The following is a 13,726-nucleotide window of genomic DNA, read 5'->3' on the forward strand; positions in this document are numbered from 1 at the left end:
TAATGTAGCGGTGTTTTTATTGTAACATTTTTTGCAATTGTTTTATAAAAAATGATGACCTGTTGGGGCGTAGCAATTTGAATTTAATTATATTAACTATACATAATAATATACCTACATTTAATTTTGAGAACGAACTTTACACATTACACTTTTTGAAAAATAGCCGAAGATTCTGATATAGTTTTAGTTAACTGATAGAAATACAGGCAAAATCTACAGACAATTCGTAAAAATGTGAACATAAAAAAAAAAACTGAGGCGGTTAAAACACTCGAATAGTCACCCATTAGCTAACACGTTTATAATGTGGTGTGGGTTAAGTACTCATGCAAGTAAGGTTCTACATATAAAACTATAATTTCCAGCGAGAATTGTACATAGCCGTTCCTTTAATTTCTTTGTTAACAAAGTAAACTTTATTTATTTATGAAGAAGCTTATTGCGGATAAAAAAGTAAATTTACACAATACAATCGGAAACTATACACAACCGTAGTTTGTCTCCAACTAAATAATCTAATTCGCCTTTATACTCTTTTTGTTTTGTTGTTTTACAATAAAGTATTTACATACATACATACATAATCCAGCCATGTTAGTTTTGTAAGTTTTTTTTAAACTTATTTCGTAGATCTAAATGAAACATAATTTTTCAGAAAGAATTTAATTAAGGTTTTTTGCTCTTGTTTGTTATGTCCCTAACATGTTTCAACTTCGAGTTTGTTGTGCTGGCATCACTTTTATAAAAAACGGGCCTGTAAAGTTAATTTAGTTAACATGTTCAGGAAAAAAATGTTTAGCGTTTGTTTTTGTTTAACGTTTTGTAAATGGCCGTATGATATACGTCCTGTACTAGTGTTTGACATGTTTATGCCTAATAGATGACACCCTTGTATTATCTCTATTAGTGATGAGTAATAACATACAATTATTTATAAAAAGGAAACCATAAAATTTAAAAAGGTTCATACCTACTTAAATAATAAAAGTGCGTTTGCCCATTAAATCATAAATTGTCAACTTCAAAATAAAGTAATTATTACAATTGTTCTTTTTTTCAACTCGTATGATATAAGATTGTTTAAAAACCTAAAAGATATTCAATTCGCCTTTAATATTACCATAATATCTTACATAAATATCGTATTATATACCTATTACGAAATAAGAAATGAGATTACAACAAACACAAACCTATATACATAACACAACTATTAAAATCAGTAAAAGTCAACCTAAATTACTAAAACAACCGCCTTTGTTATCTTTTCCATCCATTATATTTAATATAAATTAAGACGCGAAGAATCATAAATTAAAAGCGGCAACGAACCGTACTTAAAAAAACATCATTTTTTCTGCAACAAGAAAGACAGTAGAAACTAAAGCGAATGTAAAATTTTGTTTTTTATATTTTATCTTAATATCAACTTATATTACCTTTATAGGTACCGTATATTTGTGTATCATTCCGTGAGTCACAGACGATTCTAGCAGAAAATCAGCGCTGCAAGCCTCTGCATAATGCTTTTACGGGGACTCACAAAATTGTGTATGTTTTATTTTCATGTTTGTCCATTTTGTGTGTAATTGTGTAAAATTTATTTGTGTGTCTTTAATGACAGTGAATAAAATCTTCTTTCTTTCTTCTAAAATTTTTATTGAATTTTGTATCAAAGTCGTCAAAATCTTAAAGATTTATTTAAACTTACAACACTATCAAGTTCAGAATTCAAATTCACACGTGCGAACTTTTTTAATTTTGTTCCGAGGCAAAGGCTTGCGAAGTGTTGCCCGCTAAAGTGTTTGCTCGGTTTCCCCTTTCGGTGGCTGTAAACTAATTAAAAGTTAGCGGTTGGGTGTTGCCAGCCTTAGCCGGGGAACGTTACGCAGTTATAAAAGTTGTTAGAAAAGATGGTAACACGTTTTGTCTTATCGTGAGAGGAGGCCTGTGCCCAGCTTTGGGACATATATAGGCTAGGATGATTGGTTATAAGAATTTAAATAGTAAAAATCTGTTTATCCTTACAAACTACAGCTTAACAAATTTTTAGACTTTCGCTAAAATTACAGCTGGTAGCTCGAAAAATCCAACTCGAATGGGCAGCGTTCGGGAAACTTCGTCGAGCTAGAGCTTTCGACCAGTGTATATTGCCATTGGCGAGGCTCTGAGACGTAGTCCTGGACTGTTGGACTTTTGGAGAGACCCAGAGCCACGGAATGAGCTGTGCTCGGAGTTTCTTTGCGCAAAAGAATCCGGAATACGGAAATTCACCGAAGAACTAAAGTCGCCCGCATAGCTCGAAGAATATGCAAATTGAAGTGGCAATTGGCGGGCCACGTTGCTCGAAGAACAGATAACCGTTGGGGGAGAAAGGTCCTCGAGTGGCGACCACGAACCAGAAGATGAAGCGGTTAGCTAGTAGGACATAACTAGTTGGACTAACGGTATCAGCATATTTAAGTACCTATAACCTAACCTAAGTAACAAAAAGTTAGAAAACTTCCGACATTATCACTTCAAAGTTTGGTATCTCAAAAATGGCTGAACCGATTTTGATAAAACATGTCTAAGAACTATCGCTAGAAAACCTGCCTTCAAATAAAAAAACCGTATTCAAATCGGTTCACCCGTTTAGGAGCTACGGACACACTTATAACACCCCTCTTTTTGCGTTGAGGGTTAAAAATAAAACGTAAATAAGTAAACGTAAGTGTTGCATTCGAAGACATACAAACACACACTTCTCTCACTTTCTAGCTTGCCTACCGGAAATCTTTTCTTTTCATTTCGCTTCAAAAATGGCATGATGATGATGATGATAGGGAAGTGACAAGGGGATTGCCAGGCGGACTGATGAACAAAAGCAATAGGGCTTCGTTTGAACCAGTATTATTATTATCTAGCCTGGATTGATGTCCCACTGCTGGGCAAAGGCCTCCCCCCATGTCCTCCATTTCTCCCGATCCAAAGCAGCCTGAGGCCAGTCGTCGAGAAATATGTCCAGGTCGTCCCGTCACCGCCGTCTGGGCCTACCCCGCCGTCGCCACCCGTCTTGTGGCATCCATTCAGTAGCACTTTTAGCCCACCGCAGTGGATGCATTCGGCTAACGTGGCCGGCCCAGTCCCATTTCAACCTGGCAGTCTTTGCACCGACATCGACAATGCGTGTTTTAGAACGCAGTACCGTGTTCCTTATTCGGTCACTTCCCACTCCAAGCATACTCCGCTCCATAGCTCTCTACACCATTTAGGCACGAATCACGAAACCCTAAAAAGTGTACGAAATTCCAGGGACAAAATACAAAGCAAAGAACGGTTAAAACGCAGCGACGCGGAAATCGTTATTTTTTACAATCCTTACCTGTTTTTTTAGGAAAAGAATACAGCGAAGTGCTGCCGTTCAAAAAATACATTATTTCACGGCTCATTACAGCACCAATAAATTGTAACCTTTTGTTCAATGTACTGGAAATTGCGAGGTAATTTGTGTGCTAAAATAACAGACACGAAATTATTCTTGACCTTCATATAATTTTGCAAACATTGCCTAGGGTCTGCGAACATCACAGAAGAATATCAGAGGTGTCTGACAGAACTCCTCATATTTTATGTGAAAAAGAGTTCGTTTTCTAGATTTTTTTACCGTACAAATTGCAAAACCTACAAGACGCGGCAAAATTGTCCTCCAATGGACAGAGACATAATTTGGACAGAGATAAAATTCGCCTGTTAAAAAACCCTCCATCACTAATAAATAAATAAATAAATACGCTAGTAGTCGCGTTCAAATATTAGGAGCTAATTAAAGTTAATAATTACGATCTACACACGGTAGAAAATATGTTTAATGTTGTCGTAGAACTTTTAGAATTCCTACTGTTCTTGAAAGTTTAACAACTCTGTAAACTCATTGTGATTCCGCTTAATTACGAGAAAGCTACTGCAAAGTTGAGAATAAACCTCGCCTTGAGCAAATAAAACGACTAACGTCTGAGCTACGTGCCAAATCTAGGTCCCGGCATTATGAAAAAGAACAACTAGAACTAAAAGCCTTGTACCAGCATGCCCCTTTCTGCCATTTTCTGTATCACTACGTGACAGTACTATCAATTTATTAATGTCCGAATGCTACGGATTTTCAGCCAACAGCAAAACCGAAAGCTTCGGCTTCTGCCTTGGTTTTGGCCAAAAGAAGCCGAAAACCGAAAAATATTTAGGTATTATAAATAGGTATTTTGGTCCTACACTGAAATGTTGCGTGCTTTTTAGAGCTTGTCGTCAAAATTGCAAAAACATCTGTTTATCTGAGACTTAGCTCAGAGACTCTTAGTATGTACTAGAAGGCTGTAATTTGGCATTAGCGTACAAGTGTTCCACATAAAGTAGGGATGTTTTGTATCCTGTCTACCCCATTTTAACTATATGTCGTTGTATAATTTTGTTATCTAACTTAATAGGTGCTTTGCCTGCTTTGATCTATTATACTGTAAGCCTATTAAATGCATGAGGAAATAAATAAATAAATTCGCGAGCGTCTGATCAATCGCCGAAACCTAAAAAAGCCAATGTAATTTCATGGCCGAAAACTCGAAACCAAAACCGAATCTTCGGCCAACCACTACAAACTACACTTGACTACTCTACTTTCTACTCTGTTGTTTTCGAATAAAGTTTCACATTGGCTGAAGCAGCCGTTTTCGAAAACCGTTAGCACAACTCGAGCTTTATGTCCTTACGATACGGTTGGGTATTGTGAAGCTGAGGTACAAAATTAGGTAGATATGTCGATCACGTATAGACCAGTGTGCTGATTGGGATGTGATTGGGACTGAGTGGTGAGTGGGCGACATGTTTCTGATGAATGTAAAAGCGCACGTAACGTTGGGTAAGACACTTAGAAAAGTTTATCTTTATTTGACGAAAACGGAAAACTAAAATGTTGGTGTGGATATTCGTGGTTGAAACCAATCTCGATGGCAATGAGGGCTATCGTTTTTTGACTTTCTAGATGGCGCCACTTTTGCGTGAGGTTTTTAAGTATGGCTTTCAAAGTCTGTTATTACGGGCGAGAAAACAAAGTTTAGGTTAAAAATATATTTAATACACCTTAAAACCGTACTATAAAAATATCGAGAAACCACAGTGTTGCGTAGTCTCCCGTTTTGTTCGGAAGAAAGTGAGGACAAAAGTTTCCGAGATACAAAACTGTCTCAAAACACAGACATTCATTGCCCCGTAACGCATAATTGCCATAATTAATTTCAGGTAATGCAAAATATTCACAAAATTATTCTATTATAAATAAACCCGCGTAGCTCACCCAAAAATGTGAAATTTGACATTTCGGAGACCTCACGCTATACTAGCGCCTCTAGCGGCGAATTCATACGCGATATCCCTCATTCTGATGTTGGCGACCGCGCCGCGACTCGCTTGCACGACAAACTTCTCACTAAACAATGTGTCGCGCTGGTAGAGATACATTTAGGCTGTGTTTCCATCAGAGATGTGCGAGGATGTGCTGTGATTTTTTTTATGTCAAATAAAGGGAAAAAGCAAATGGGTCACCTGATCGTAACGTTAGTGATCACTGCCCATGGACACCCGCAACACCAGAGGGATTGCAGGTTACCAACCTAGAGGGCTAAGATAAAATGCCTCTTGTGCCAGTAATTTCACCGGCTGTCTTACTCTCCTCACCGGAACACAACAGTGCAAGCACTGCTGCTTGGCGGTAGGATTAACGAGTAAGATGGTGGTAGCGATCCGGACGGACCCTGCGCTAGGTCCTACCACCCGCATGTGTTTTTCATGAACCATAAAAACGATTCATTTACCTATCCTTACTCCGCTAAGCTGTTTCCATTAGAGCTGTGCTATGTGAGGCGATAGATAGATGAAGTGTTTCTGCTGTTTCATGACAATCACATTCCTCGTAACGCATCCTCGCACATTTCTGGTGGAAAATGGCTCCACTGAGGCGGAGACGAGCGGAGTGGAGAGGAGACGTTTAGAAATCGACCAGTCCCTACACGTCTGATGATAATGAAGCGGAGACGAGATTAGAGGTGAGACGTATTTACTGGAATAGGTTTTGGCTTGGACGCGTGAGTACGGCGGCTGACAACGTTCCGCCAACTTGAAAACAAGCATTTATGTACACTTTTTTATTGAAAAATTTATAAAAATGCCTGACAGTCCTAAGCCTGTATAAAGTATGTAGGAAAGTTTTTAGTCGGTATTTAATATAAGTTAAAATTAAAAAAATATGAAGTGTGAAGACTGAACTATGACGCGGAATTCGATAGTTCGATATTAGTAAAACTACTAAAACTAGTACGGTTTATACGCAATCACGGGAGCGCATTTACGGGAATCATTTTGTTTATACAATGAGTCAATGAGTTAAGTAGGTACTCGTAGATACTCGTGGACCTAGTCTTTTTGTGGACGCGTAACTCGCAAGACTCAGTCCGCGTTTGCCTAGTACGTCTCATCTCTAGACGAGGACTCTTTTTATCCAGGAAAATTGCAGATACAGCGGGATAGCGATAATCGAATACTGCGCGGACGTAGTCGCGGGTAATGGTTAGTTTACTATAAAAACAAAACAAACAAAACAGGTAAAAAAAAGCAAAAAGTTGGGGTAAAATTAGTAATAACTAGCAATAACTTTGTTGTAATTAGGTAGTAGTAATTGTTAAAGTGGTTAAATGTTGCGTGATACCATCTCCAGTTATAAGTCCTCTACGCCTTCGATCCAAAGATCAAATTTTAAGAGATATTTTATGGCTTCTAGTACGATTAATAACACATTACAGTACGACATTGTAAATTTTATCGAGATTGTTATTGAGTACGTAAAAAGTTTTGTGTTGCATTGTTAACGTATATCCTTATAAATTGAAGCTGCGTAAATGATCTTTTAAAACTATATCAAACGAAAGTCGAGAACCGCCGAGATTAACGAATAGCACAAAGAGAAGACATTTTCTATTTGCACAACTATTTCTGTATTCCGGATTCTATAGTACAGTCACAAAACAGGTACAGGTGCAAAAATATCTGACACATCCTTTCGGCCCTAGAAAATAGAGTCACGACTGACTCTGCGTGCTTAAATATCTGATACTCGTACACACTGATTCATGTACACATTCTTCAAAGTATAAAATGTCAACGTCATATTAGCTACCATATATTTTAGCACTAAGGTACCTGGTACAGTCGAGTTCATAAACTTGTGAGAAAAAATTTGATCAGAAATATCTGAACACGCTTCTACGCCGTTAACAATAAAGTCGTTTCAGATATTATTGACCAAAGTTTTTCTCACAAGTTTATGAACTCGACTGTACCTACATGATTCAGATTCAGATTCTGAAATACTCATAATTAATGTAGAATCAAGATACTCGCTTGTCTGTTGAAATTGAATTCTAGAGCTTAATGAATATTTAATATTTAAATTACTATACGAAATTCAATACGCCAGCGGTATTATTGTTTGTTAAACTCTACTAATACTTGGTGAATACCTACTTTATTATTATTAACATACTAGCTTTTGCCTAGCGCCTGCTCGGGAACTGTGCATTTTTCCGGGATAAAAAGTAGCCTATGTCACTCTCTGGCCCATAAACTATCTCTATGCCAAAAATCACGTCAATCCGTCGCTCCGTTTCGACGTGAAAGACGGACAAACATACAAACACACACACTTTCGCATTTATAATATTAGTATGGATGCGTATTGACGCTACAGCAAGAAATAACAAAAATGAAATAAAAATGATGGGATCACAGAATCGATACAAAATTACCCCACACTGCGCTCTATTTTTGTTCATACTGATTATCGCATTAAAAAGCCCGTCAAATATAATTAACTTGACGCCTAAAAGCCTTTCCCTGTTTGATTGCCTGTCTTGCAAAGCATTGCATTTTGCTCTTAGCTTGGATATTCTTTGTTTTCTGGAATACAAAAAGGTTTTATTTTAATTTTAGGCTATCTTATCTTTCTGGTGTATAAACGTGTTACAAAATAACCCGCAAAAATATAATGAATTGTTACAGCGAAAAATACTGTCAACCCTAGTAGATTGTCATGTCGTACAGTCACCAGCATTAATATCTGCCACAGCGGAGCGTGCAAAAAATATATGACAGTTGACACGTCCTTCCGGCCCTAGAAATAGAGTCGTATCACATATTTATGCACGCTTGTTGTATCAGATATTGGTGCTGGTGACTGTACATAAACCGGAGTTAACAAGATGATTTAACACAGGGTAGGTAATACCGATTTTAAGACTGTGGCGTATTTTTTCTTTTGTCAATCAGACTACACAGACTAGGTAGGTTGAATAATGCCGTTAAAAAAACAGATGAATCACTTTTTCACTGTTTTGTACATACAAATTACGTCAGTCGCAACTTGGCAAGTTTTTAACCCCCGACGCAAAAAGAGGGATGTTATATTTATAAGTTTGACCGCTATGTGTGTCTGTGTGAAGTTCTGAAGCTTCGTAGAATATTTGATTAATCAAGGTCTATACGTTTAGGTACTATTACGTTAGATTAAACAGCTTGCTGCAAATTGCTACGCAGCTACGAACCTCTGCAAAGCACGTAGCGGGTCTACGAGAATGCTTATTAAAATAAAATGGCTGCGATAGTCTGCTTTGTTATTTATTTTCTGTTAAAAGGAGATTTAGAAGGTTCACGTATTTCTTTATTCCGTACGTATATTTATTACGTACATTTATATTCAGTTCTTTATGCACGACTAAACTGTTAAAATTAATTGAAAATAACAAATTAGAGCACAACATTTTTTCTTATTGGGGGACGCCTATGTCCATCAGTGGGCGGCTTACGTCTGATATGATGCTGGTGATTTTTTTGTATTTGAAACTTAGAACAATTTCAAATATTTTACCACCAATTTTAGAATAGGATCAAGCAGCACAAACAATTCATATTATATATTATGTTAACAAATAAATTGAAGATAATTCTATTAAAAAGTTACCCAACCACCCTGTACCCATGTACCCCTTGCCACAAACCTACGAGCTTCAGGAAACAAATCAAATCCTCCCCCGCTGTGATCCAGTGATCACCGGAAGCGGAAATAGAAGCCAATAACGCCAACACAGAAGCCATCTTGAAACAGTAAAGCAACAGGAGGCTTTAAGTATTGTATTTATCTATTTAAGTATGTTTTTCGGTTGCCTAGTATCCATAGTCAAGCTTTGCTTAGTTTGGGACTAGGTCAATTGGTGTCAATTGTCCCATAATATTCCGATAGTCTAGAACTCTAGAACACAAATGTGCTAAGTGCAGAGAGAGAGAGAGAGAGAGAGAGAGAGAGAGAGATTTATTTACACATATTCGATACACATAAAAATACATTAGATGGAAAAAAGTAAAAATAACATCGAATAGTATAAAGTGGACCCCACTCAGCATAATGTTACGGCAAGCCGCAACGCACGTCAAAGTTCGGGAGTGGGGGGCTTCTACGCCGTTAACAATAGTTGTGTTCAGATACTTTTGATCAAAAATTTTCTCACACGTTTATGAACTAGAATGTACATAAATATTTAAACGAGATGCGCATCATAATATCTACCGGCATTTATATTCATACATAACACGTACAACTGAAATATCGACGCTACATCGTATCTCATCCCCCCATCCCAGCCTATATACGTCCCACTGCTGGGCACAGGCCTCCTCTCAGAACAAGAGGGCTTGGGCCATAGTTCCCACGCGGGCCCAGTGCGGATTGGGAACTTCACACGCACCATTGAATTTCTTCGCAGGTTTGTGCAGGTTTCCTCACGATGTTTTCCTTCACCGCAAAGCTCGTGGTAAATTTCAAATGTAATTCCGCACATGAATTTCGAAAAACTCAGAGGTGCGAGCCGGGGTTTGAACCCACGACCCTCTGTTTGAGAGGCGATAGGTCAAACCACTAGGCCACCACGGCTTCGTACATCGTATGCTGTTTTTAATTGTTTTACTGTGACATTAAGGAAGGCTCGTTCTAATTGATTTATGCCCGGGATGCGCGGGGAGGAGGAGGCCACAAACAATTTGAATGAAAATGTACTTCATTAGAACGCATTGTTCATTATTATCAGGAAATATTGCCATGCCTTGGCATTACAAAACAAAATCCAAAAAAAAAGCCAGTAGTTCATCATTATGCTTAGAGAGCACTATCTGTCATCTTGCGTATGATTTTTTTTTATTCAACTGGATGGCAAACGAGCAAGTGGGTCTCCTGATGATAAGAGATCACCACCGCCCATAGACACCTGCATCACCAGGGGATTGCAGATGCGTTGCCAACCTAGAGGCCTAAGATGGGATACCCCAAGTGCTAGTAATTTCACCGGCTGTCTTACTCTCCACGCCGAAACACAACAGTGCAAGTACTGCTGTTTTACGGCAGGATTAGCGAGCAAGATGGTGGTAGCAATCCGGGCGGACCTTGCACAAGGTCCTACCACCTGCAACTGAATGTTATAGTTAGCTTATTTATATGTTGTTATGGTATCTATCTACCTATCTATCTGTTTAGATTTGTTGTGTATGTGTATTGTATGTGTTAGTTTTATGTATTCTTGATACTGCTCTAATCTACTGTAAATTGCACCACCTGCTAAAACGTATTCCTTATTTCTGTCCATTGTAAAGGTTGCCTGGAAGAGATCGCTCTGAAGCGATAAGGCCGCCTATTGTTTACCTTAGAAAATCTCTATGTATATACTTGTGTTTTCTGTACTGCTTACTGTGTTGGTGTGCAATAAAGAGTATTGTATTGTATTTTACCAGACGTAGGACGTCTGCGGTTGGGCATAGGCTTCTCCCATAGATCTCCAGTTGCTTCGGTTGGAAGCGACCTGCATCCACCGTGAACCCGCAGCTTTAACCAGGTCATCCGTCCATGTCGTTGGTGGACGTCCTACGCTGCGCTTGCCGACCTGCTGTCTCCATTCGAGAAATTCTCCGCCTCAATGGTCATCTGTTCTCCGTGCTGGCCTGCCCATTGCCGCTTCAACGAGCTAATCCGCTATACAGGGCGGCTCATTCAGATCAGTCAGTATGGAAGAGTCTGAAACTATAAGACATAAGTACGAAGATCTGTTATTAGGAGCCATGTCTTCGATTATAATAACAAGATAAACTGCATTCATACATTTTAAGAAATGATGATATCCGCAATAGAACTAAGGTTACCGACATAGCTCGAAGAATTGCAAAACTGAAGTGGCAATGGGCGGGGCACATTGCTCGCAGGACTGATGGCCGATGGGGTCAAAGGGTTCTCGAATGGCGTCCGCGTACCGGGAGACGAGCTGTCGGTAGGCCTCCAACAAGATGGAGCGACGACCTGGTTAAGATCGCGAAATCGCGGTGGATGCGAAAAGCACAAGACCGGTCTGAGTGGAGAGCCTTGGGAGGCCTATGTCCAGCAGTGGACGTCCTTCGGCTGACATGATGATGATGATGATGATGATACATTTAAAAAAACTTGTGCTCAAGTTTCGAACCCGGAGGATTTGAAAAATAAAACTTACATTATTAAAGAATATGAAAATAGATATCGTGTTTCGTATTAAGATTTATTACTTATGACCTACACTACCGATATCCAAATAGAAATATTGTAATTTTTTTTTCAAAACAACCTGGTTCGACAATGTTTGAATAGATTTTTTCTTGTCACCAAAATCGATGACATGGTTTCTAAGAACAGATATTCGTATGTCTTTTAGTTTCAGACTTTCCCATACTGTAACATGATGATGAGTGATAACTAGCGTTAAATCCGAGTGTTCCAACCCACGCCAGCGTGGGCGGCTCAGCCGCCCTTTGGCATTCAGCCCGCCCTGGCCGCCCACGACATTACAAATTTACGAGGCAACGTAACCCATGACTGATGATTGTCTCTAAACAGGTAAGTAATTGTAAATAACCACCCACCAAAAACATTCTGTAAACAACTAGCCAAGTCTCGATGGAGCTGCTTGTTTATCTCTAAAAAGTAATGAAATCTAGACAAAGTCGTGCCAAGTCTAAGGTCCCTTACTGCGATTTCTTTATTATTATAGTTACTCGTAATGTTGTGTGTCTTGGCCGTTGACTTGTACCCACTCACGTATAAAGAATGTTGAGTCTTAAGTCTTATCCAGTAAATGTTGAGACTCAATACGCGGACAATATAAACATTCTTTATACGTGAGTGGGTACAAGTCAACGGCCAAGTCAAACAATATTAACTATAATAATAAAGAAATCGCAGTAAGGAACCTTAGACTTGGCACGACTTTGTCTAGATTTCATTACTTTTTAGAGATAAACAAGCAGCTCCATCGAGACTTGGCTAGTTTTTTACAGAATGATTTGGTGGGATTTCACTTCATTTTGTGGAAACGTGGGCTAATTACTTATTATCAAATGAAGCGGCCCACCAAGTTGAATATTTTTTGTATTGGCGGTACGTCGATCTCTAATAGTTTGGTTGAACTCTTGTGTTTTCTAATCAGGGTCACCATGTACTCCAGATCTTCGATTATCCTAGTTTTTATAGTTTTCCCTTTATGTGGCCATTAAACCCTAACTCTGTACCAAATTTCAGCTCTCTGAGTTTATGGGAAGTACTAGTTCTATTTTGATGATCATGAGTGAGTGAGTGAGTGTCATAAATGCGAAACTTTGCTTTCGCTTAACTTCGGAACTAAATGACCTTTAATAGACATAGAACGACTTAGAAAGAATAAACTTGAAATTTTGGATTTTAAGTATCTGATTATAGCTTACTGGATGACGAAAATTTCTGCGTTCTGGTCTTATCCAGAGGTTTTAAATAGGGGCCTGAAAATGCGGCGAAACGGTTCCAGTAAAGGATGGTACGGCAGTGTTTGCTTCGCGCTCGACCGATCATTACCGTGCCCCCAGATCATTATCATCCCGACCTATACAAAATATTAATTAAATGACTAAAAACAAAATTTGAACGTTCTTAGATGTATGAATTCTCCGCCTAGGGAGTCGTTCGTGAGCAAATTCTTAAGAGCGCGTTTCAACCAGAGATGTGCGAGTATGTGTTGCGAGGAATGTGATTTTAATGAACCAATAGGAACGCTTCATTTACCTATCCTCGCTCCGCTCAGCTGTTTCCAAGAGCTGGCGCGAGTTTATATAAAGGAAACGGTTTCGCACGGGCAAAGTAAACAAAACGGCCAAGTGCGAGTCGGACTCTCGTACGAAGGGTTCCGTACCTATACAACATTAGACATTAGCATAAAACGGCAAAAAAACACGTTTGCTGGATGGGAGCCCACCTTAAATATTTATTTTATTATAATTTAATTTATAATAGTTTGTTGTTAATTTATGCAAACTTTGACCAAAACTTAAGATAAATCTAAAGATAATTTTAATAACGTAAGCACAAACTGGCCATAATTTAGTTCCATTATACGCAATTGAACGAATTATTTGATATTATCTCTTAAACAAAAAAAAACATATTATTATTAAGGAATATGTGCATCAATAATAAATAAATATTTAGTAGGGTCAACTGTAAGTAGCTCTTTAGCTTGTGAAATAAATCATCTCAAAGAAACAAGTAAGAAAGTAAGAAAGAAGACATTTATTCGCATTCACAAAGACACACAAATGTAACGAAATTTAA

The sequence above is a fragment of the Choristoneura fumiferana genome, chromosome 20 (genome assembly GCF_025370935.1).
Source record: "Choristoneura fumiferana chromosome 20, NRCan_CFum_1, whole genome shotgun sequence".
Classification (NCBI taxonomy): Eukaryota; Metazoa; Arthropoda; class Insecta; order Lepidoptera; family Tortricidae; genus Choristoneura; species Choristoneura fumiferana.